This window comes from Homalodisca vitripennis, chromosome 3 (genome assembly GCF_021130785.1).
Source record: "Homalodisca vitripennis isolate AUS2020 chromosome 3, UT_GWSS_2.1, whole genome shotgun sequence".
NCBI classification, from domain to species: domain Eukaryota; kingdom Metazoa; phylum Arthropoda; class Insecta; order Hemiptera; family Cicadellidae; genus Homalodisca; species Homalodisca vitripennis.
Window position 1 is genome coordinate 150346877 of NC_060209.1, and position 25006 is coordinate 150371882.

Genomic DNA, 25006 nt, shown 5'->3' on the forward strand with positions numbered 1-25006 from the left:
TCAGGACCTAGATTATAGTAAAAAGTAAAAGTGGTAAAAATTTGAGAGATCTAAGTTCATAAATGGCTGAGAAAACTTGCATCTAAATATAAAAAAACAACTTACAGGAATCGAAGAAAATGTCTTTAACTACAATAGCCTAGTAGTTTCCTGAGCTGTAGGATGGATTATCTGGGTCTTCACTTTGTGTAAACATGTCTTTAAGGCGTTTTCTTTTCAAAGCTCTCTTGTTCCTTATTTTCTTTTCTAGTTCTTGAACTTTTTTGTCCGCTTCCTTCACTCGCACTATTTCTAGGCGCTGCATCGCTTTTACAAAATCTTTCCCTGGGCGTAGGTTTAATGCTTCCAAAACTTGTAATTTACTAGAAAAGCCGTCATTAAAGCTACAAACTGCAGAGTAAACACCAAATTTAAGGGTAGACAGAGTTACAAAAGTTCTTTTTGGTATTAGGGACCAAATGACACTATTCAATGACTCATTTTGGTTTTGAGTTTTCCCTTTCAAACAACGCTCCAACAGTTTGGTTTCTGAAAGGTCTTTGAATATGGGTTTTATAAAACTCATAACACACTCAGGGATGTGAAAATGTTTATCATGGTCATACATTTCATTGGTCAGTAAACTCAGGTTATATTTACACCATGTCTAATTGTCTTTAGGGCATAGCTGATGAGTAGGTTTATCATTTGATGACATCGTGTGAAAGTACACTATAAGCCTTTATTGCCTTTCTCATCTCTTCAACACTCTGCACATTTCGCCTTATGGCTAGGCCATAACAGGTCTGCAGTTTTTTAATATTAGGCTCACTTAGCCTACCCTGCCCACCTAATCCCTTACCATCCTCAAGTTTTACTTTACCCAAGACAGATTTTAATTTTAAAAGCCGCTTTCCCATCCTCTTTTGCACATGTCCAATGCACTCTAATTTTTTAAATTGGACATCATCACCATACACTTTAGCCCCTTGAACAGCATCAAAAGCTTTGGAATCGCCGTCTCCCAAAAAGTTCACGTATCTTGCTTTGTACAAAGCCTCGGATCTCCTAAAAGTTTCTAGAGTGCCATGCACCTCCATGCCTCCGCTTGTGCCTAAATAATTAGCGGCACATGACTGTTCATGGTTGTTTTTATCTCTTTTAGGACACAAAAAAAATTTTGACATAACAGAAACATCAAGAACTTTACTACTTTCTGCAGAGGTCACTGTCAAAACTCCATTCATCGAAGTATGACCTCGCTTCTGCCATGTACCGTCTACAGCGACAGTCAAGTCTGGGACATTGTCATTCATAGCAATAGCTTGCTCAGCTGCTTTTTTCATACTTTCTCTACACAACTCCTCAACAGTTGATAAGAGCAGTAAAGAATACTTCTTGTACTTTGTAGATGGAGGGGGCAAATTCATTACGCCTAATAAAGTTCTACCTGCAGTTAAGCCTTTGCCGATTTGTCGCAACCCATGCACAAGCCTTATATTTAAATAATAGTAGGTCTTTGTTTCATTTAGTAGGCCTGTAGGCTTTACATATTTTTGACAGTTTTCTATTGATTGACTTTCATTACAGTTGTTGCACATTACTTTAATTGTGCCTGCTAAGCCTTCAATGCTTCTTCGCTTTTCAAAAGATAGCCTACTCGAACAATTTTTGCAAACAGCAACATCATTAAAAAAATTCAAATAATCTAGTCAAATCAACTAAGTCATATTCCATGCTTTCACCAGCCCATTTGTTGTAGTACTCTTGACTATCCCTAACTTTAAAACCTCGGTTAGAAGACCTAACCTCTGAAGACTGAGGCATATTAGTAGGCTTTCCCTCAGGTGTAGTAGATTCAACGGAAGGCTTCGTTCTCAAAGGTGGTTTCCTAACTTTGTAGCACTTACTTCTAGAACCAACTTTTTTATTGTTTCCCATTTCTGGCAAAAAAAAAAAAAATATGAAACGATTTTACTTCACAATTCACAAAATGCACTTCACTAATCAACAGCTAGTTGTTTGTAAACAAACATAAAACTGTAAGCAGATGACAGTAGTAACAATAATATTAACCTGAAATAAAGATGCTAGACAGTATAGCCAACATAAAAAGTTAAATACAGCAAAACAATGATGCGGGGTGAAATATATGAAAGTGTTAGTTAGTGGAACATGACTGATGTTCAATTAGTGTCGAAAAATGACATGCAAGGGTTTCAATAATATTTTTTGTTTTACCAACTTATAGTAATCATAGGAAAAAACAAATTACTGCAATAAAATCAGTACATTCCAAAGGAAAATATGGAAAAAACATTTATTATTTTATTTATTTTTTGGGTAACAGTCCCCAAAATACTCAAGCTGTAAAAAATGTTATGGAAATATTGAGTGTAATAGCTTGAGACTTGTGTTCATATAATTCCTAGGTAGGAGTAAATCACACCAGGTGTCACTTAACAGACTTCTCTGAGATCATTGGAGTGTTCTAGTTAGCATTGTGATGGAATATTCTTCTTCCCATTTTTCGAGAAACTCCCTTGAATATTTATACTTCAGAAAAGAATTTAAAGTTGCCCTGCAATAAAGCAAAGGGGTTTCCTCCCCTCTGGACCTCCCCGCTGACTAGAGATTATCATTGCATCCTTGGCGGAATCCTGGCCATATAAGAGATAAACTTTAGAGGTGCATACACAGTCATCAAAACATTGAACTCAAACTTTTCAATTAGAACAGAAGTTTGATGAAAAATCTTTAGTTCAATTCGTTCTTTAGATATCCTTCGGAATGATAGGCATCGATATTTTTAAACGAACACCGTCACCAATTTCTATGTTGTCTATGAAGAAATGAAACTTTGTGGAAAATTTCAAGTCTATAGCTCAATGTGTTCTAGAGATGTCCTCAGGACAGGCAGACATATTGATAGATTAGAAAATCTTCCATTACTTTGATTGTTGGGTTTCACTAACGCTCATTCAATAAATTCTTGGTAAGCTTTGAAATAATAATAAATTGAAGTCTTATAACAAAGCGTATTATTATAAATACTGACGTATAGTTTCTGGGGTGTGAGTTGATTTGAAGTATATCTACACATATCAACTCTGCAGTGACCAAGTTGGATAATATGGTTGGCCATTAGTTGTGTAAGCAATATTGTGTTTATATAAAAATCAGCAAATCTCTGACAAGTTTACTCCAGTTTGAAGCTTAGTTCATTAAATAAGTATTAACTCACAGGATTATCTTTTATAATTTACAAACAAAAATTATTCCTTTGTATATTTGTCAAATAATGAGTATTCAAACACTAGTACAACAAAAGTATTCTAATTAGAATTTGTACAAACTGACGTATATAATTGCAGTCAGGATTAATTCTGACAAGAGAAGATAATTGCTTTAGAGTTAACACGTTTAGATATTGTTTGTATATATTTGTTTTAAAATCTCACAAATTAAAATATTTTAATTGTATATAATTTAATATTATATGTAGGGTTCATACTCAAGCATGTATTTTGTATGCGTAACCTTGAAGTAATATCAATAATACATAGCTTCCGCTTTCCACTTTATTATTTTAGGATTGCAAAAAGAGTATATTTCTGATCCATTTAATGACAGAGAAAATATTATATTCATTATTTTTAATAAACTAACTTTTTCAAAATAGGTATGGTTAGGCCCTAGGGCTGTTTCAAGCCTCAAGTAATAAATTCAGAATGAGGGCGTTATATAAAAAGGCCACGACTGATGCAGCACTTAGTGCACATTTATAACTGAAAAGGAAGTTTCAGTAGCATTTTTTGGGGGGAGGGGGATTATGTACCAGGTATAAAAACATAAAATTTATAACCCGGAAAGAATTCAAGGAGAAATATAAATCTTATCCCGTAACCATTCAGTTAGAAGCCATTGCCCTTTGCTTAAAATAGGAGAGTTAGATTAACCATTTTCAAAAAATAGAAATTCGTATAGGTATTATTATATTAATTACACAATTAAATTATATGAGACAACATAATATACCTCGTTAAACATCATATGCGCCCGTACAGAATAATTGTCAGCTCGCTCATAACTTAATACGCTAAGATTAAGGAACTAAATAATATAATAATTAAAACAATAAATTGAAAAATTTAGGGGATGACCAAGTCATCTGGTTTACTGAAAATAAAAATGTGAGGCCTAGTGAATGAAAAATGCCTCTATTAAAGAGGCGGAGTTAGGGACGTAAGGCCTTCTCCACCACTCAACCTCATATCATATAAAGTAAATTTAAAATATTTAAATACATATACTTGTAAAATTTTAATATACTTAACTTTATAATAAAATGTAAACAAAATTGATTAATTCATATAAAATAACTCATGAACTTTATAATAAAAGAAAAAAAGAAAAACAAACATTATTTTTCTTCTTAATGAAAGATAAAGAAAATTAGTTAACAATGTAAAAGAGAAAATAAAAAGAACAATAAGTCATTCAACCGTCCCAACACACTGTCTGACCTCACACACACCGCAAGATCCACCGCCCCTCAACCCCGCAGTTTCGTCGGTAGCAAGTCCCTGATCCTCGCCCTGAAGCACGCACGACCTCAATACTTCTACTATCACCAGGCAGAGCGTTCCAAAGGCGATAAGCCTGAACAGTAAACGACGTATTAATAAATGTTAATCTATGAATGGGAATCTATACCAAAGTGGCTCCCTTTTTTAATAGAAGAAGAGCTAATCCTATTTCGTTCACTAATATCGGAGATAACATTGAAGTGTCAGAGCTAGTACTGGTGATATAGGTATTTGTGATTTAAATATTACATAAATCAAATTTAAAGAAATTTATAGTTCTCTTTACCTACTAAATAGTTAACCATTGTACTATTAGGTTATCCAACTTAAAACCTCAGGGCTTGTAAGTTTCTGGACCAAACTTTCCAAATTACCTTTCCTTTGGACTACCGAAACTTCTCCAGACACGAAATAATTAATGACATGATCGATACACTGTGTCATGGAGAACTTTGTTATGTTGAAATAGCCTTTGACAGAAAATTATGTTGTAAATGTGCCCAAATCTGAAGTAGAATAATCATAATAATAGTACCGTAACTTTATTGTATAACTATCTCGACTAAATTCGTTAGCCATCTTCGTACGCTTTTAGTTCCAATGTATCGGATGTTCAAAGTTTACAAATCACAACGCCGTTATTTATAACCTAAAAAAGTATTATAGGACGCTTATATTTTCTTAAATATATTGTTTTTATATACATTTTTGTGAGATATCGATTATATGTAAATCATTAACTGGCTAAAAGAATGAAAAAGTCCATCCTCGTACAAAATGTACTTTATAGATATCTCGTTGGCTATTATAGTACTCTATTTAAAGATAAAAACTTTAATACCCGTAACTAATTAAAATAGTTTGGTACACTGTCAAAAAATATAAAGCTTAATAACTGTTGGTTTTGTCATTTATAAAATACAAATGATATCCAAAGTCTAATTCCAACTTGAGAACTTCATTATATATTTAGAAATATCTTTTTTAACGCTTAACAAAATGTTTATGATATTTATCAGAAAATCGGTTCCTCGTAGATTGTAACTTTAAATCTATTACTTGAGAGAAAACAATAAAACATTAGGAAAAAGTTATAACTACGAAGGTTGATAACAATTTATCTCAATTTACAACTTCTCAATTTTCATTTAAAAGACTAAACTAAATATTTACTATATTCATTTCCGCAAAAAACTGTTGTATTTTCTTAGTAATTCCTTTGTTTGTGTTCCACGTTTATTCTACGCCTAAATGGTTATACTGATTATACAGTTTGTTCGTTTTTTGAAGAAAAGTAAATTAAAAATCTATGAGGATAAAGGTGGAGACAAAGAAATCGTATTTTCCATTTTAAAACACACATTTGATGTCTTTTCAATGTAATTGTTTTCCTACACTAATGGAACAGCATTTTGACTGATTATTACAACACATACAGTATAAAAAATTACACACTTGCTAATTAATTATTGTATTATGTATAAAGAATGATAATTAATTAATGAATAAAAAACAACTATATATCAATTCACTTATTTAAATTTTGTCTGTCTACATCTTTTCAGAATTACTTTGCAATGTTCGAATAAAATTAAAGTTTTAAACTTAAAAATAATATTTAAATAAACAATATAGTTCCAAATATGAATAATATCATGAAAATGTAGACCATGGTTCGTGTCATACACCTCATTGTTTTCTAATGCAAAGATGAGGTTAAATTCTAATTATGAAATCTTGTTTGATACATTATACAGGTATTAAATTCACATGTTAGATTGTCATATGATTGTTCTGTAGTTTGTTTACAAATCTTTTATCAAGCGGTTTTTTTCTTTGCTGACATGGTTACTCATAAGATTCATGTAAAACGTTCGCTAATGCTTAGCAAAATCTCACGGATTGACATGATAGCACTAAAATCGAACTCGATGATTATTATATGAAAACAAAGTTTTACGTAAAAAGTCCAAGTCTATTCTTAGATATAGTTCTGTTAGATGAAATGTTTCCAACTGATTCAATGATAAAATTAAGCAAATACTGAATATCCTAGTAGTTATTGGAATAATATTTACAAGTGAAAACATGGAATAAAAAAAAACCTTCAATAAACAACTAAGAAGATTGTTTGTCCTCTCCAGGAATCACACTGTAAGTTTTAGGAAGGTATAGAAGCAAAATAAAATTCACTCGATTTTGCAGGGACATACATAATTTTCGTGAGGTTTCAGACTGTAGTGTGTTATATCGATGACAATGGTCACGGTAAAACTTACCCTGTTCCGTCCACCGATTATTTACTCATTTTAGAATAATACTTTGTTTTACTATAAACTTAAAAATTATATATATATTATATATATATATATATATATATATATATATATATATATATATCTGTGTGTGTGTGTGTGTGTGTGTGTGTGTGTGTGTGTGTGTGTGTGTGTGTGTGTGTGTGTGTGTAAACATACATAAGTTACATTGTTTTAGGAATCGATGGGTTTAAGGAATAATTATTCATCTTAAAAATAAATTGTCTATATTAAAGTTATAAAGAATTTCAATAACATCAAACTACACAACATTTTGTAATCCAAGATACTTCAGAACTACTATATAGTTATTGTTTGACTCAGGATATTTAGTTTTAGTTAGTAATTAAAGTTCAGTTAAAACATTAAACGCCCGTAAATGTCAATCCAGTTATAGTATCAAAGCTATCAAACATGACAATTGTTGCACTTAAACGAAAATACACATATTAGGAATATTCACTCATGAAAGTTTACATTGTTAATATCCATATACTAGTTGCTCTCAACAATCAATTCCGCGTGGAGCAAAACTAACCTGCTGCATTACAAATGGAGTACCTACAGTATCAGCGAGTGGTATCTATGATTGACTATAGTTTTTATAATTAATGTTTGGAATAAAAAACGTTATGTATGAGTAAAACCCATAACTCAGCTATTGATTTATTGTTCATATACGACCCTAAATCGCATTTTTCAATTTTATTATTCATCTTTAGTTACAAGATTGCTTCGATCTGGTAATTCTAATAAACATAAATTGTTTCAAATAGAGCTCTAGAAGTTCGTAGAATTGAATGGATAATCAAACAATATAAATTACTCCAAACAAAAAACTAAGTTTTCTGTCATATTTCGATGTAAGCCCCAATAAATTCCTCTGTGGACGTCAAAACGTACTCAATTTCATTATAGTATCATTGAATGATGTATGTTTTTCGTAAAAATTTCTTCATTTCTTCACTTTTTATCATAACTACTAATGCTGTGACCTTTTCAAAGTCATACAACAACGAAAAACGAATTATATTTATATTTTTTATTAAGATAATACTGTATTATTTTCCATTAGTTATACAAGTAAAATTTTGTATTTATTAATATATTTATCTTGCACAATAATACTTCAAAGTCTTCAGAATAACTAAACATTGAAGTATTAAACATAAACATTTATAAAATGTATTTCATCGTATAAAAGCACACATTGTATTTTTTACATAAAAAAATAAATGTAATAACAATTATTTTAGTTTACACTTCAGAACAATAACCATAATGAATGAATTTCACGAAAAGAAATGTTTCAATGCATTAAGGGCATTTGAAAATTGAAGTGGGACGGTGAGTTCACCAGGGACTACAGAATGAACCCTCCATTATTATGGACGGCATTATCAGTACTGTTGTCAGATCCTTTTAGTGATTGAATACCTTTAAGTCAAGTATATAATACGTGTTTTGCAAAAGTATTCAACCCATTTTGTATATTATCCAACATTCGTAACACACATTATCAATAAATTTACTCTAAAGTAATGCACTTAAGAAAAAACAATTGGCAACGAGTACTAGTTTCGGGTAACAAGTTAATCACTTAACAAGATCAGCATTATTTTCGTTATTTCAGAAGGGGCAGACTTCCTTGTAAGCTCTATTCTCTACGTTATAATGGGCTACTGGCCTGTGCGAGGACTGTATCCAACGTAATAAAGCGGAGAGTTGATCTAATAAAACTTCACAACCAATTGCAGTACAGAAGGACTGACGTATGTCAATATCCTACCGTTGTTTCCTCCATAATTTAAATAAAATTATGGTTTAAGATAAATTCTCCTTATGGTTTGATGAACGATAATTTTGCAAAGGAACGTATCTAATTTTACTAATACCTATGCGTTTGTAGGGCATGGAAACTTATGGCATGTAACTTCTGAGATATTTTAGCGTAAAGAGAAGCGAGTCTGAAGCAGATCTATTAAAGCTTTTTGTTTTCTATAGGAGAGTAAACGCACCGTAACACTTCCACTTTGATTCCTTAAAGCTCAGATCGGAAATCTTGAAGTGTAATTTGTTATCGGTACTTTTTCGTAGAATTGTAGTATACTAAAAATACGTAATAGCCCACAAACAATTTTCCATATACTTTAATTATTGCAAGAGACTATATTTATAGTGGAAAAGAAAGAAAACAATAGTTTTTCAAATCACATTTCTTTGCAATAGGGGTATTCACTGGTTAAATTGTTCGTTGGTACATTTTTATACGAATAGTATGCTATCCGTTTAATATATATATATATATATATATATATATATATATATATATATATATATATATATATATATAATATATATATATATAAGGTATGTATGGAGCAAAGTCAGCATGTATTTAGTATTTTGACATGTGCCTGACTTTTTTAAACTAACCGCACAATAAACAACGACCTGCCTTGTAGAACAAAGGATAGAGTGAGAGACAGCGTGTGGTTGGCCGCGGCCTGTGGGGAAACCTCGGAGACCATCCTCATCTGTTCCCGTCAGCCACCTCCGAAGCCACGCCAGTTAGACAATGCTATTCAATACATATTTTGTTTATTACACATTTCATCTTATATAAAAATTTATTACCTGTCAACTGATCCGATGCATTGTTGAATATGTGGACTCAATAATGAGTTCTATACGTATAAAAACTGTTTATTAGGTAATAAAATATAAGTAATAAATTTTTTATAAGTTTAAAAAATTACATCATGCGATACCCATCCATTACAATGCTGATATGTATTGCATGATATGTCTGTTTAACTATATTAAACATCAATAATTACAATAAACAAAATGATGTTCACGTATACTTCTCTTGCGCAAGCGTCCTAGTAGATTCAGATTAAGTTCAAACGTACTTAAAATTAGCTAAGGTAATTTAGTGTCATAAAAAATAAATTTTAATACTATGACAAGGCGAATTATATAACATTACTCAAGATTTCTTACGTAATACAGATTAATTATTCAATAATAATTACAGATCTTAGAGATTCCTTACTAAAGATTTCTTACGTTTAGGTCAGTAAATGCAAGTAAAATTATTAAGTAGTGCGTTCTATCGGTTCTAAAACAGGAAGATAACCTGTCGATGAATGAAACCACAGGCTGATTTGGTATAGATGGAAGTACGGTTTTAGGAGCTCAATCCAGGTTTCATTTCGTGCAGGCAAAATCAATCTCCTGCGTTGACCATGACACAACCGCGTTCTATTGTGACCTCTTATGGTACGCTGTGGTGTTTAAAACTGCTATATCACATATGACATTTGATTATTTGAAATAACATTCCTTGAAACAAACAACACATTGTGTCCTGAAATAAAACATAGAGAGGTATAACGTGTGTCTCAAAAATTTGGCTCTCCCCACAACCCTTAACTTTAAAAACATGAGTTTAAAAATGTCTTGCTCATATTTTATATATATTTTTATAATTTAACAAATTAAGAGATTTACTTCAGTGAAGGCTTACTCGATCCTCGTTAAAACAGTGATGTTTATCTAAAATTGTTATTTCCTTAAAAATGAAAATAACAAAACACTTTGAGTGCTGGCCCTAAATGACATGTAACTCTGTAGAATGCTGGGCGTTTTTGGTGGTTTTCAAAAATTTATTAAAAAAAAAGTATTTAAGGTATGAGAAAAATACTTACATGCCTTAATTCAGCTTACTTTCGTCTTTCTTTTAACGTGAGATTGTTAGTGGTTTTTTAAAAAACTACACATAAAAAATGTTTTTTTAAAACATATATTTTTGGAAAAAAAAAATTATTTTTTGAGACAGTTTTTTTATCTAACTTACTAAACTAAGCATATATACAATTATTTACAATGACCCATTTACAAATATAAACTGTCCTTTGAATAATACAAATCATGTTTTTATGTTTTGTAGTTTTTTGACAAAAAACTATCCCGTCATATTGATGCGTCGGCATCACTTTCGCTGTCAGCACTGTTTTCAGCATCTGTAACATAATAATATACTATGTAAAATATGAATATATTTTCATTTTATTCATAAGAATAGAATATTAGTTGAATAAAGTTAATTTATTATAATACAAATTATAGTTTGATTCACGAAAACAATAACATAACCAAACTTTTAGACTGATGTTTATGTGATAGATAGACTTACTTATTCTTACCTGAAGTATGTGTCTAATCTTCTTCCATTAAATCAGGATCAATGTCAGAATCGTCTAAAATACTATCTACACCAATAAAACTATCTTCATCTAATACATCACTGATCGCAACGTCGTTCAAGCTGCGAGAAGCCATGATTGCGACATCGACTGCCGGCTGCAACGAACGTCACGTCAGCGGCACGTAAACAACGCGACCGAAGTTGCTTTGTCATTCAGCTCATACAATACATCTGACGCTTTCTAGCGGTGAATTGTGTTACTAAAAACCCAAATAACATTGTAGAGTAGGCAAAACCCGTTTAAATACGGACAATGTAATATAATACCAATTGAAATGACAACCACGTAAAACTACGGGATTAGCATTCTTCGGAAGTTTCGCCGTTCCGTAAAATTACGGGATTAGCACTCTAAGTGTTTTTTGCATACACCTATTACACCACCTTGCTTTTAAAGTATTGGTACAAGAAGAATAATGCTAAAAATTACTGACATCATCTAACATGACTCATGACTGACATCATCTAACACATAATCCAATTGAATTATATATTAATTTTTTGAAACAGCATCAACTTTGGTTAGAAACGTTAGTCTTGGTACCTATATATATTTATTTTAGGTTTTGTTCTCAGGAAGGGCAGTTTTCTCTTATCAAAATTTATTAAAGCAATGATATTGGATATTAAAGTTTTTAGATGTTTCTCAGCTCCTAATTTGTTAAGGAACATAATGTTTTTAAAATTAATAAACAAAGTCAGGAGACGTAATTACATATCCTCGATGCAGATTTGAAACTTTTCAATTATTTAGAGGTTGAAGGTTGGGATGAACACACTCATCATATTAATTAGACCAGTTTTTTGTAAAGTTTTTATAAACAGGTTGACCCATAACTATGTAGACAAACTGTATGTATATGCAAACAATAATATATTAAACAGTCATCAATTACATTAAACCCAATTTTACTCAAATATTTATGATAACAGGGCACATTACTGAAAAGTATATAAAGAAATTATCTTTAGTATTTGAAAATGGCTGCCATTAAAACTTTGAATACTTTAAAAAGTAGCATTTTTTCTCAAGAATTCAACAATACTTGTGTGTTCACAAAAGCTTGTCACAAACTTCTGGAGCTGATAGTACTGATCATTTAAAACAATAAATGACCATAAATGTCTCGTTTAGCCGCTAACCGCCATTTTGTTTTTTTTTAATAAATAATATTATTATATTTAAAACTATTTAAACTAAAGAAACAAAATTTAATACACAGGTAATAGACAAAAAGAAAATTTAGAAACATATTTGAGTGATATTCTTCAATATTAACAAATTTGCGTCAATATAATATAAAATCGGTATACATTAGTTATACATAATTTAATAGCTACCAACTATTTGGAAAATGTTATTATAGTTCCAATAATACTTGTTTAAACGATCATTGTCAATGCATAAGAGAGGACGATATAAAAAGTAGCATTTTTCTCAAGAATTACAAGAATAACAGTTTTTAGATGCTTTATTCAAAAATCTAATGACATAAAAATTATTTAAATTAAATAATAAAACAACTTTTTCAGCATATTTACTATGATGAGACATGACCCACATTGACAGCTGCCGTTTATTCAGTTTTTACATTTTTAGCCATTCGCTGGGAACTTCAATGTTGGCCATCTCTTGTCACAGTAAAATCGTTTATTTTTTTCGATTTAAATAATTTTTATTCTATTAGATTTGTGATACGATTCTCCAAAAGCTGATATTCTTGCAATTCTTGAGAAAAAAGTGTTTTAAATACGCAAAGTTTAAAAGTGTTAATATAAGTTATTTTGAAATTAGTATAGATAATTTCATGATGTTAGTATAGTAACTGGCCTTGTTATTATTAAAATTCGAGTTAAATATGGTATAATCACCCTGTATGTAAAATAAATATGAAAAATTTGCTAAATTTTAGAAATTAAAAACTAAATATTTGTTTTTTTTTAAATAAATTAACTAAATATAAGTAAAATTTATAAATTAGTTGCACTAAAAAAAATAACGTAAAAAAACCATAACATAGTCTAAGCGTTGGGTCATATTTCTACATCTAAATCCTGGCGCCGAGACATTGGTCCTTTTATTTTACCCACTGACAAAAGATACGAAATATTATAGCCCTCTGACAGATATTATATTCAAAAGTATTTGATAGTGCAGAATTTTATCAAATTCTAAATTTCAAATTTTCAAAATAACAGGAATTTATGTTTAGTATAAACACCAGGAAAGTACATCCTCTGGTTCTCTATTTAAAAAATACAATTTCAGGATAATCTCCTAAAAATAATATTTGTGAGTTCTAAACAGTGGTAAAAAGCATTCTTAACTTTCCCTAAATATGTAACAAATTTTTGTGATATTCCATTTATTTATAACTTATTAAATTACCCACACAAAATATATAATTTGATTTATTGCTTTATTACCTTCTTTAAGTTCTTATTAAGTTCTTTTACTTTATTAAAATAAATCATAAGTGTATTTAGTACTTGTCATATTATCACCAAGTTTTGTAATTACTTGTATATGGACACACATCATGAGACATAATATGACATTGTACTATCGAAAAACCTCACACCTAATAAAGTATATTGAATTCCGATTTTAAGTGATTGGTAATTAATGATTTTGATTTTATGATCTGAATTTGATTATAAATATTTAACCTCCTTTATCACAGTAAAGGTTTTTTTCTCTCCTATAAAAACAATTAGTTCCGTCATCGAAGAATATGTACAAATTAAAATTCAGTAAAGGTATAAAAAAAATCAGATCTACTCTAAAAGATAATTACAAATAACAATAAACTATTACATACTCTTAATACATTAAATAGTATAAATGGCAATAGCCTTATTTAATTTCAATAAACATTGAATCACAAAAAGTACTTGTATAATTCACCCGGCAAGTGAGAGATCCGGGTTCGACTCCCGGCGGAGCAAGTACTTTTTGTGATTCAATGTTTATTGAAATTAAATAAGGCTATTGCCATTTATACTATTTAATGTAAATAAAAAGTCGTTTGACAGGTATTTGGTCTTCCGATCATATGTTAGTTTGCTTATTTAAACCCATATGTGACAGATACGGCCAAATACAAAATAATTGAATCGGAAAAAGTAAGCGCTCTGTGGTGTAATGGTAGCACATTCACCCGGCAAGTGAGAGATCCGGGTTCGACTCCCGGCGGAGCAAGTACTTTCTATGATTCAATACTCTTAATACAGTAACACATGTATTACAAGAATAGTAAAAATGCTACAATAATGTTTTATAAAACTTGAATGGTATTTCATAATTATTCATGGAAAGCATGACACCAATTTCCAAGAAGTGGACCGGCTAGGTATAGTGTCAACATTATGGTGTAGGACGAGTATACAGAGGATGTTTTCCCGGAGCTTACAAATTGTATTACAGCTGCTCAGCAGCATACTTCCTCTCTTATGGCTCTAGAAACACGCTTAAGGACTGCTTACACATACTATATTTATATAATGAAAAACATACGTGACCTGATACTTCTGTTTATTGCTAACAGATAATTGTAATTTTCTAATAATAAGCTATTCATTATCGATGTAAGTTAAAATTAAATTGTCAAACAATTAAAATTTAAATGTACTAGGCTATTCTGCCTTTAAAAGGATGTCACTAAAACGTACTGATAGTCAGTCACATGTTCCGTCAGTTAATACAAGGAATAATTTCAATAACTCTTTCAAAACACGGTTATTAGTTAGTTAATACGTTCGCAAAGTCTGTTGTATGTGTTTTTATGCAGGGTGTCAATTAAGTCTGGAACCTCTTTTTTAATTTTTGAACCATAATAGAAAGAAATACCAAAGTTCACACGTGCTTACTGGTGATAGTAACGCACACATCTGCCCAATTACCGACCGGATAATCCCTTTGGGGGACGGTCCACAAGGAGTCAGACAAAATTCTTAAATAGCAGCATAGGTCAAGTTTGGTATCAAATTAAAGGTCTTACTTAGCAGAGTACAATGCCGCAAAAGGTGGATTCATTCAGTAGTTATAGATATTTGAATTTTAAAACAATTGAACAATGTAAATTATTAAGTATTACAAGTAAACACCAATTTTTAAGTACCTGTGATCAAAGTAATTGTTCAAAATGTTCCCCTCCCATTATCTGACAATGTAGTAATCGAAGCCAGGAATCAATAATTATTACCAATAACACAACTACTGTTAGAATGTGAAAGTGGCAGATTGAGTCATTCACAGCATCCATAGAAACTTAACGTTTGGGCAGGTATTATAGGAAATCAAATTGTGGGCCCATTATTTATCAATGGTAATTTAAATGGTAACTCGTATCTAGCAATGCTCCAAAATGAGATAATTTCTGCACTACAAGCTGCTCTTGGTCGACAATTTCAAAGAATTTATTTCCAACAAGATGGCGCGCCACCACACTTTGCTCTCCTTGTTAGAGAATACTTGGATACAATATTCCTTCACAGATGGATTGGAAGACGTGGTGCAATAGAGTGGCCTGCTCGTTCCCCTGATTTATCTCCGCTGGATTTTTTTTCTTTGGGGATACCTCAAAGATAAAGTTTATCGTACTAAGCCTCGAGATTTGGCGCACCTAAGAAATCTCATAGTCCAAGAAGCTCAAGATATTCCTCGTGACTACCTTCAAAATGCAGTGCATGGCTTTTACAACCACCTAGGACATTGCCAGACGATGGTAGGGGAACATTTTGAACACTTACTTTGATCACAAGTACTTAAAAATTGGTGTTTACTTGTAATACTTAATAATTTACATTGTTCAATTGTTTTAAAATTCAAATAGCTATAACTACTGAATGAATCCACCTTTTGAAGTCCGGTTTGCGGTATTGTACTCTGCAAAGTAAGACCTTTAAGTTGATACCAAACTTGACCTATGCTGCTATTTAAGAATTTTGTCTGACTCCTTGTGGACCGTCCCCCAAAGGGATTATCTGGTCGGTAATTGGGCAGATATGTGCGTTATTATCACCAGTAAGCACGTGTGAACTTTGGTATTTTTTTATATTGTGGTTTAAAAATTAAAAAAGAGGTTCCAGACTTAATTGACACCCTGTATATCTTTATGCATGTAATTATCTAGGATTATTATCTTTAAGTTTCTTACTCAAAATAGTAACATACTAACAAGGTACACGATAATATAATTTCTTTAACACAAAGCCTAGAGTTATGTGTCATTTGGGTGCTTGTGTATATTCTATGAAACGGTGTTATAAACTAAGGAAGACGTTATCACTATTGGTACATGAAGTATGTCGATAAATCGCCTACAAAACCCATATATAAAAGTGTAGATAATTTTTTTAATATTTGCAAGGATATCGGATGAATTTGCAAGACTATTATTGCCTCTACTCTTTACATTTACTTCCACATCTTTCCTCACTTTGAATAGATATTAAATGAAACACTAATAATTAAGTACTATTATTTCATTTCATTGCTTAGGTAATCATTCCTTATAAATATAAATCGTGTTAATTGCACAACAATATATGGTACACAACATAAAATTATCGCAACAATCTGTTAAATTAAAGATTATATGTCAGTATTTGAGAAGATGAAGCACAAAATGCGTTGTTAGAGAGAAATAACACCAAGAATTCGACGAGAGACAATACTATGGCTTAAAATACCATAAATTATTACGGGTAAGTTAACCTTTGTTTCATGTTATCTCTCTCTGAATATAAGGTAATGCCTTCACTCACATTGTGTTCTATGATGGTCTAAGTCCAATCATGATATTTGGTTGAGCATAATTTATGAGCCAATTTCTTTTCTGCAGGACTGTTGATCGGTCTATCTGCCCACGGGACATCTCGAGGACAAAATTAGTTATAGATTAGAAATTTTACAGACAACCTCAGCGACACCTAAGACGTACGCCAACCTTGTTTGAAGCTACTTGTACTTTGTTTGATTTATTTGTTTGTTTTATAAAGTGTTTCTTCAGTTTAGTGTAAGATCATCATAATTTATATTTATAAATAAGACTCAAGTGCTTGTTTTGGGTCCAATAGTTTCAAATATTAGGCTTTTAGTTAACAACGGATCAGTAGGCCATCTCTGACTACGGTTAAGCATGCGTGGCTTTTTAATACTATATTTTTGAAAAGTAAAGATATTATGTTATAAATATTGAACTAGAAATAATTATTGAGCATATTCAACTGTAATTATTAGTTGTAACTTTATAAAAATAAACATTAAATAAGTCGTAATTAATAAAATTACAAACTAATTTGAATAACCCTTAATGTTATTGATTGCTGGTAGGATAGTACTGACATATCTGTTAGCTATTAGAGACATTTGTAGTTCGCGAAAAAATCTTTTATTGTAAAATAATTTGAATGGAACATTAATAAGTAATCTTATCAATGAAAATTGATTCTCTACGAATGGAATTAAGGATGAAAACAAATATGTCATAAGTGACAGATAATCAACACGATATTCATACACCTATCCTTCTATGTTAGGAGTTATTCAGGTTTCGAGTATTAGAATTAGCCCTTGCCTAATTAAAACTAAATTAAGAGTGTCTTTCCATTAGTAATGTGGTTTTTAAACTTTATAGGCCATTATACTCAGTCGGGAAGGAATTAATTTTCTTATTTTGCTATAGAATCCAATATGAGCTTACGTACAAACATTTCAATTATTTATGGTTATTTTAGTATAATTCAGTATTACGAAAACGTAACTTAACATGGCTGATAAAATTGTTTAGTGCTGCAAACATTTATTCAAGTGATTCGGTACAGTTTTGAGGATTGCTATTGGAGTATAATGTTAGTGTAATTTTAACCATCCTATATCATGCTATGTTAGAGCTATTATTGTTTTTTCAAATTATTATTTTAAATTTTACCTCTTCTCCAGCTATTTATATGTTAAAATGTGTATGATTAATAAAGTACAAAAACACACACACACACACACACACACACACATATATATATATATATATATTTCAGTAAGCTACTACATTGTATTTTTTTAATTCCAAAAGTCAATAATTAATTACTTCGAGTATTCGGATAAACATTTATAAATAATATGAAGTTTCACTGGAAAGACTAACAAAAGATAAGCTATCCAATACAAATTTAGATATTAATATCATTTGTAAAAGAGTACACCACTTAATATGTCATTAGACTAAAACTAACTTTACCCATCACGCGTATTAGCACCACCCACACCAGAACCAACAGGTAATATGCGGTGATTGTGGCCAGTTTGTGTGTAGGAACCACCGATTGTGAGGCTCTCTCGTTTACCCTGTATATTAGGCTCGGTCCATATATAGCCATCTATAAGCTGACCGCTAAATCAAAGCTCAATAATATCACTATTCTGAAATTCATTAACGGATAATAGTGTATTAAATTCCATACAGTTTTAAAAGAAATAACTGATCTTTAGGTAATGATATATAAATATATTTAATTCCTTTCTTCAATATAAAATGTGTTATCCATCTCATTCCAACTTTTCCATCTGTTTTTAATGCTTAAATTATTACATTTTATTGGTATACTGGATTGAAAAAGAGACAGTTTTATAAAACTGTGTATTAGTAGTAAAAGAATTATTTTATGTTATTTTTAACCTTGCATTTAAGTTGGATTTTCTTTGCCTCAATATAAGAATTTCAATGTAGAATGGAGAATGAAAGCTTCTTTTCATGTTTATGATAAACTTTTAATTTTTTCAATCCTTGGTTTCTTTGCAGTAGCATGTTGTTAGCGTATTGTCCTTAAAAATACAATAAAAAGTAAGAAAATATATTACATTGAATTTAAATAAACTTCAAAACAAACTTGAAATATTAAATTAATCTCTTGTTGTTCATTTCCAAGAATATTATTTATACTTAATTGTTTCAGCTGCTTTAAATAAAGAATGTTATGAAAAGAATTTCTTAGAATTCTTTTCTATTGGAAAAAAGTCAGGACTTTTTATCGTTCTTATTAAAATGTAGAGTAAGAAAGTTACAGTAATACGGAGTATAGGATTAATCGCTTAACAGAAAATGCAGCTTTTCCTTTCTTGCAGATGTTTACGGAAATTTAACATGAACAACAACTTCACGATTTTCAAGGGTGCGTTTTTTATCTGTTAGTTACCACTCCGAAGGAAAATCATTAGCTAAACCTATTCTTGTAAATCTTATAACAGACCTACCGACTAAGAGGTTACGCTCCAAGGTTTCTCGAAAGCTGCAATCACAAGGAGAGTTTCGATCGATTCCACTACTTTTTAATAGAAAAATGTGTTAATCTGTGAAAAGCTGATTGTAATCACTAACTTAAAAAATGGTAAATAAATATATAAAATTACGTTTTGAATACAAATAAAACACACAACATACTTGGCAGCTAACTTTACGGTTGCTAGTGGTAGCCTGTCAAATTAATTGTTGACATAAATAAATCCATATTACACATTACAGGCCAGGCACCAGCAGGCAATTTGCTTTGTATAAGTGAAGAACCTCTATTTCGCGAAATCCGTAGTGGAGTTTCTCATAAGAAAGAAATCTATCAACCGCCAAACTTGTAAATAAATGTTAAATTATCGTCAATTAACCATCAGACGACTTTAAGTCTCGTTATAAATCTGACGGTGATGTCATCATTTTTGTCGGTTTAATAAGTGTACAGTTATGAAAAATATTATACCGGAACTTATTTAATATTAAAAAAGTATATAACAAACTTTTTTAATATTTAAATACTTTCATTACCACGAAAATTAGCGCGCCTAATGATCGGTTTGTTCATAGGAAAATACATCTATCGATTCCAAGATAAACCATATTGTGTACTTATACGTAATAAAACTCAAATTTATTCTTGAATCCAAAAATATTAGAGAACCGGTCTGCAGTGGTTAACTGATTTTTTTTAGTAAACATTATCCAATTAGAAACATATTTTTAGTAACTTAAATAAATTTGAGCTAACGAAAGACAACTGTATACATGTAAAACCTGGTAGTATATAATTCTAGTTCCGTCTACTCATGAGATTCATTATGACTAATTTTGTACTAGATTTATTGGTTTAAATAGAAAAAATATCAAAATAAAACCGAATTGAAGTTAGAAGTAAAATGTAGTAGTTTTATTCATCCATCTATTTGAAATATTTGAATATAATATTTATTTATATAATATAGTATTATTAATGCAGGTCTCAGATATATGAGTAATATTCTTCGAGGTTTAGTTTGAATAATTATATTATGTAAAGGTATATATTAAAGATAAAAAGAGAAATTCGTAAAGGAATATTAAGGCGATGTCACAGTTTAACACAATTGACCTGGACCCAATAGCTTCAATAATTCACAAGCAATCCAGTTGTGTAAAAGTCTGATTAAATATATTTAACACTATAATGAGCTAGTTAGAGTAAACTAAAAATTTTTCTAGTTATCTGTACAGAAGACAGTTAATATTATTCAAAGTAGGCTACATGCTTTATGTGATTATTGAACGCTATAAAAATTACAACACAGAAAACAGTGTAATTTAATTTATGAAATGTTTTCGTCTTTGTTTCTTTTTTTGTGTGTTTTAAATTTATTGAGATTTCAAAATGTCTTTGGAACCTGTATTTGGGCCTGATTTATAAAATGTACTAATTTAATGATGACCTGTAATTTCACGTGGAATGATCAAAATAAATGTCCTACTTTTCTTTTTTAACTATATCCTTAATTTACTAATTTATGCACTATAAAATATAGTAAATGTAAAAATTTCTAACCCTGCTCATACTGATGTGTTTGTGGTGCGTGTTGATATGTAACTTCTGAGACGTTTTACCGCACAGAGAAGCGCGTCTGTTGAAGATACATCAAAGCTTCTCGCTTCCTACAGCTAACAAAAACGAACCTCTATACTTTCGCGTTGCCTTCTTTACACCCAGATCAAAGAATCTTAAAATGGAATATTCTGTCGGCATGTAGATAAGAAAATTTCATGAGAATAAATAAATCGGCCTAAAGGTCTTTCATGCGTTTTAATGTTTTTATCTGCAGAGATAACAAGGGAAGGTAATGAATGTTTGTTTAGTTACAAAAGTGAATTAAAGAATAAAACAATTACATAAGTAAATTCATCCTGCTGCAAGCTGAGCGAAAAATATCAATTAAACAAGTGACATGGATCTTGATATATTGTGTGCGGAACATATAGACACGTGACAAGAGTGTTGTCGTAATTTCGGTAACTTAAGCCAATACTTTGGCAAAGCTAACAATTAATTGTTTCAAAATCCTCTACTCTTCTATCTTGTGAAGTCTACGTTTGTGCTTGATATGCATTAGTGCTTCGTGTACTTATTACATGTAAAACTCACAATTAAAGCGGATGATATTACCATTTACATGATAAATAATTTAACCAAATCTGGTTTGAAGACCAGTAACTTTTATTCAGATTGTCACAGTTTTATTTTTATACAAGGCAGTTTGGCATGATAGGAAGTTCGTTTTATTAGTTTAAGCTAAACTTAAGGTTTTCTCCAGATTTTGGTGAATTGCACTATCAGGTATAATAATTTTACTAAGAATTGGAAAGATTCTTTGGTAAAGACGGACATGCACCATACTACCTTTGATAATTTAAAAATGGCTCTCAATAATTTTCGTGATAGAACCACACTCACAGATGGACAGTATTATTTACCAACTAGAATATGTTATTACCAGCTAGAATATGGATATTACCAACTAGAATATGGTATTACCAACTATAAAATAGTAGCTGTCGGAGCTCGGATAAAACATAACTTTAATATAAAAACTCCTCTGGTTATTATACACGGTACAGCTATTGTACGAGTACGTTCAAATTAATATTTTCAATCGAATTGTAAGATATTTGTAAGCCTTTAAAATAGTACTTTAAAACTATACAAAGGACATATTCCAATTTTAAAATTGTTCAAATGCTTTACAGTTATGTACCTTTAGTTTACATTAAATACCACACATCTTAGAAAACGCCAGATAACTATTCTACTAATAATGCTATGAGCATTAATTGCAAAAAAGAACTAAAGTCTAAATACTTCTGATAAAAGTAATTATAAAGTCATAATAATCTTAATTAATCTTGAATTCTATTACATTAGTAAGCTAGTTTGTGTCAAACTCTATTTCACGGCATTCAAAATTAAATTCTATATCGCGCTTAGCTTGAAAAAGTTCATTTATGACATTTTTGTTAAAAGTTCAAAACATTTTATAAAAAAGTTAAATTAAATTAATTTCATTAGATAGATGTCTATATTCTGTACATGAGGGTGAGGTTAAACCAATACGTGAATTTTACTAAGTGAACTTATATAACGGTTTTCACATTATTATGTGATCTACTTCATGTACAATTTTGTTATTACTGAAATATATTACTTCTGATTTTGTTATGTATCGAGTTATTCAGCTCTCGTGTATCAAAATCGTCTCATCCCTACAGGAAAATAGATTTAACAGAATGTTTCTATTAGTAACACGTGTTTGAGGCAATGGATTTGTTATGGGAAATATTAGCAACATTAAAATACAGCATAGCAAAGACCTGAGATTACAGAAGAAGCACCCAGGGTTCCAGAAAGACCTAGCAAATAAGTCAACAGTTTATCTCTTATATATAAGACTTTCATCTATCAGTTTATAATTATAAAATATGATTTAAACATTGCTAATTAAATTAATTAATTATTTGGTAATGCAATATTTTATTATTTATTTATTTTTTCAACTTGATTGTTACAGTATTTAACATTTTTATTAGAATGTAATTTTAATATAATCATACAAAGTTTTCTAACAATATATATCAAACCTATTATTGCTATTACTTGTAATTTAATTTTTTTAACTTCTGGAGCTATTTACTTATAAAAAGAATATATTCGTTTGATCAGTTTTTATATAATAAAATATTACTATATAAATTATACTGTAGTAAACTATTAATATTATTTCAGTTCCAAATTTTGTATCTTTTAATATTTCAATACTTATTCAAAAATAATGAGCTTTTTACTATTATATTATATTGTACAGAATAATACATGACGAATATGATAAATAGAATAAACCACTTTATTTGTTACCTTGGACATAATATAAATTATTTTACTTGCGCATAATCAGTCAATAACGTTTACTCATCACTACTAGCACCAACCAGACCAGAACTAACGTAAGGTAATATGCGGTGATGTGCCAGTTTGTGTGAGGAAAACTACCAGACTTTATTTGTTAACTTGGACATAATATAAATTATTTTTATGTGTGCATAATCAGTCAATAACGTTACTCATCACTACTAGCACCAACCAGACCAGAACTAACGGGTAATATGCGGTGATTGTGGCCATTTTGTGTGAGGAAACTACCAGACTGTGTGGTAGTTTATGGCTCTCTCATTCACCCTGTATATTAGGCTCGTTATATATGGGGACATATATCAACCTGACCGAAAAATATGGCAAACGTAAATAAGATTACTATTCTGTATCAATAAACTATATTATATAAATATATTTATTTAATTTTGTCTATGAAAATTAAAATCCTTAATATTTCAAACCTTTGCTTTAACTGTTATAAAATGTTTTAAAAGTATAATAAATTAGACACTATAATATATTTTGAAAGAGAAGAGCATTGTTACACATTTTAACAACGGATTAAACCAAAAAGATTTTTACAATGTTAAGGGTGCAATTTAAACTTATTACAAAGTAGATTTCATATTCCCAACATATTAAGTTTACGAAATTTAGCAGTATTATAAACAATTTGGGGTGTTAATAGCAACAGTCAGGAAATACTTTTATAACGGAAAATAATAAATTAATGTATCAAAGCTTTGAGACAAGATTACGACGTTTTGTCCATATTCTAAAAATAAAAAGTAAAATGAATTAAAGAATGTGTTTTATTACCACATGAAGTTAGAGCTAATAAGCCCTCTCCAACACATATCCTTAGGGCCAATGGCTTAAAGATTACTTCCGAACCACCTTTGACCAGGAATGGCCATGGTATGATAAGAAAGTGGGATAATTTTTATTTAACGTTACAAAAAAGCGTAACACAATTGTGAAGTATTACAGAAAATTTATCTCTTGTTATTTATTTTCATGACCATCAATAATTATTTGTAGCTTTATAGGATTTTAAGGAAGGTTATTCCTAGAATCCCATTATATTTGGAAAAAGTCAGTATTGTTATTTATGAAAAAAGTAGTAACGTTGTTATTAGTAAATATTTTTACGTAATAATTACTTTAAGATAGCAAGAGTTAATAACAAAAGTTAAAAAAGAGTAAGAGCTAAAATCAATACAGTTTTATCTGTTCCAGAAAGCCCAATCATGGCATAAGAATTATTGAGAAAACAATTGTTGATAATAATTTCCTTCCTAAGCAACGCTAAGTGACTGTGTCACCCCTGGGAGCCTCTCAGCTGATAAATGACGTCACTGTATTATCTATCTCGGCCTGTGCTGCTTTGTTGATGTTTTGCAGTCATCACTCATGTATTATGACTCGAATAAATTAACTGCATGAATTTCGTTTTTAAATACTTCGCTATTTATCATTGAACATTTTACAATTATTTTTATTCGTAGTACATCCAATTACGCAAAAGGGCATTTCATGCAATTAATACACTTCTTTACTGTTAACCTTTGAAAATTCCCAAATTAGTATCCGACTACACTTGAGAGTTCTAGTGCTAGTTTACAAATGGA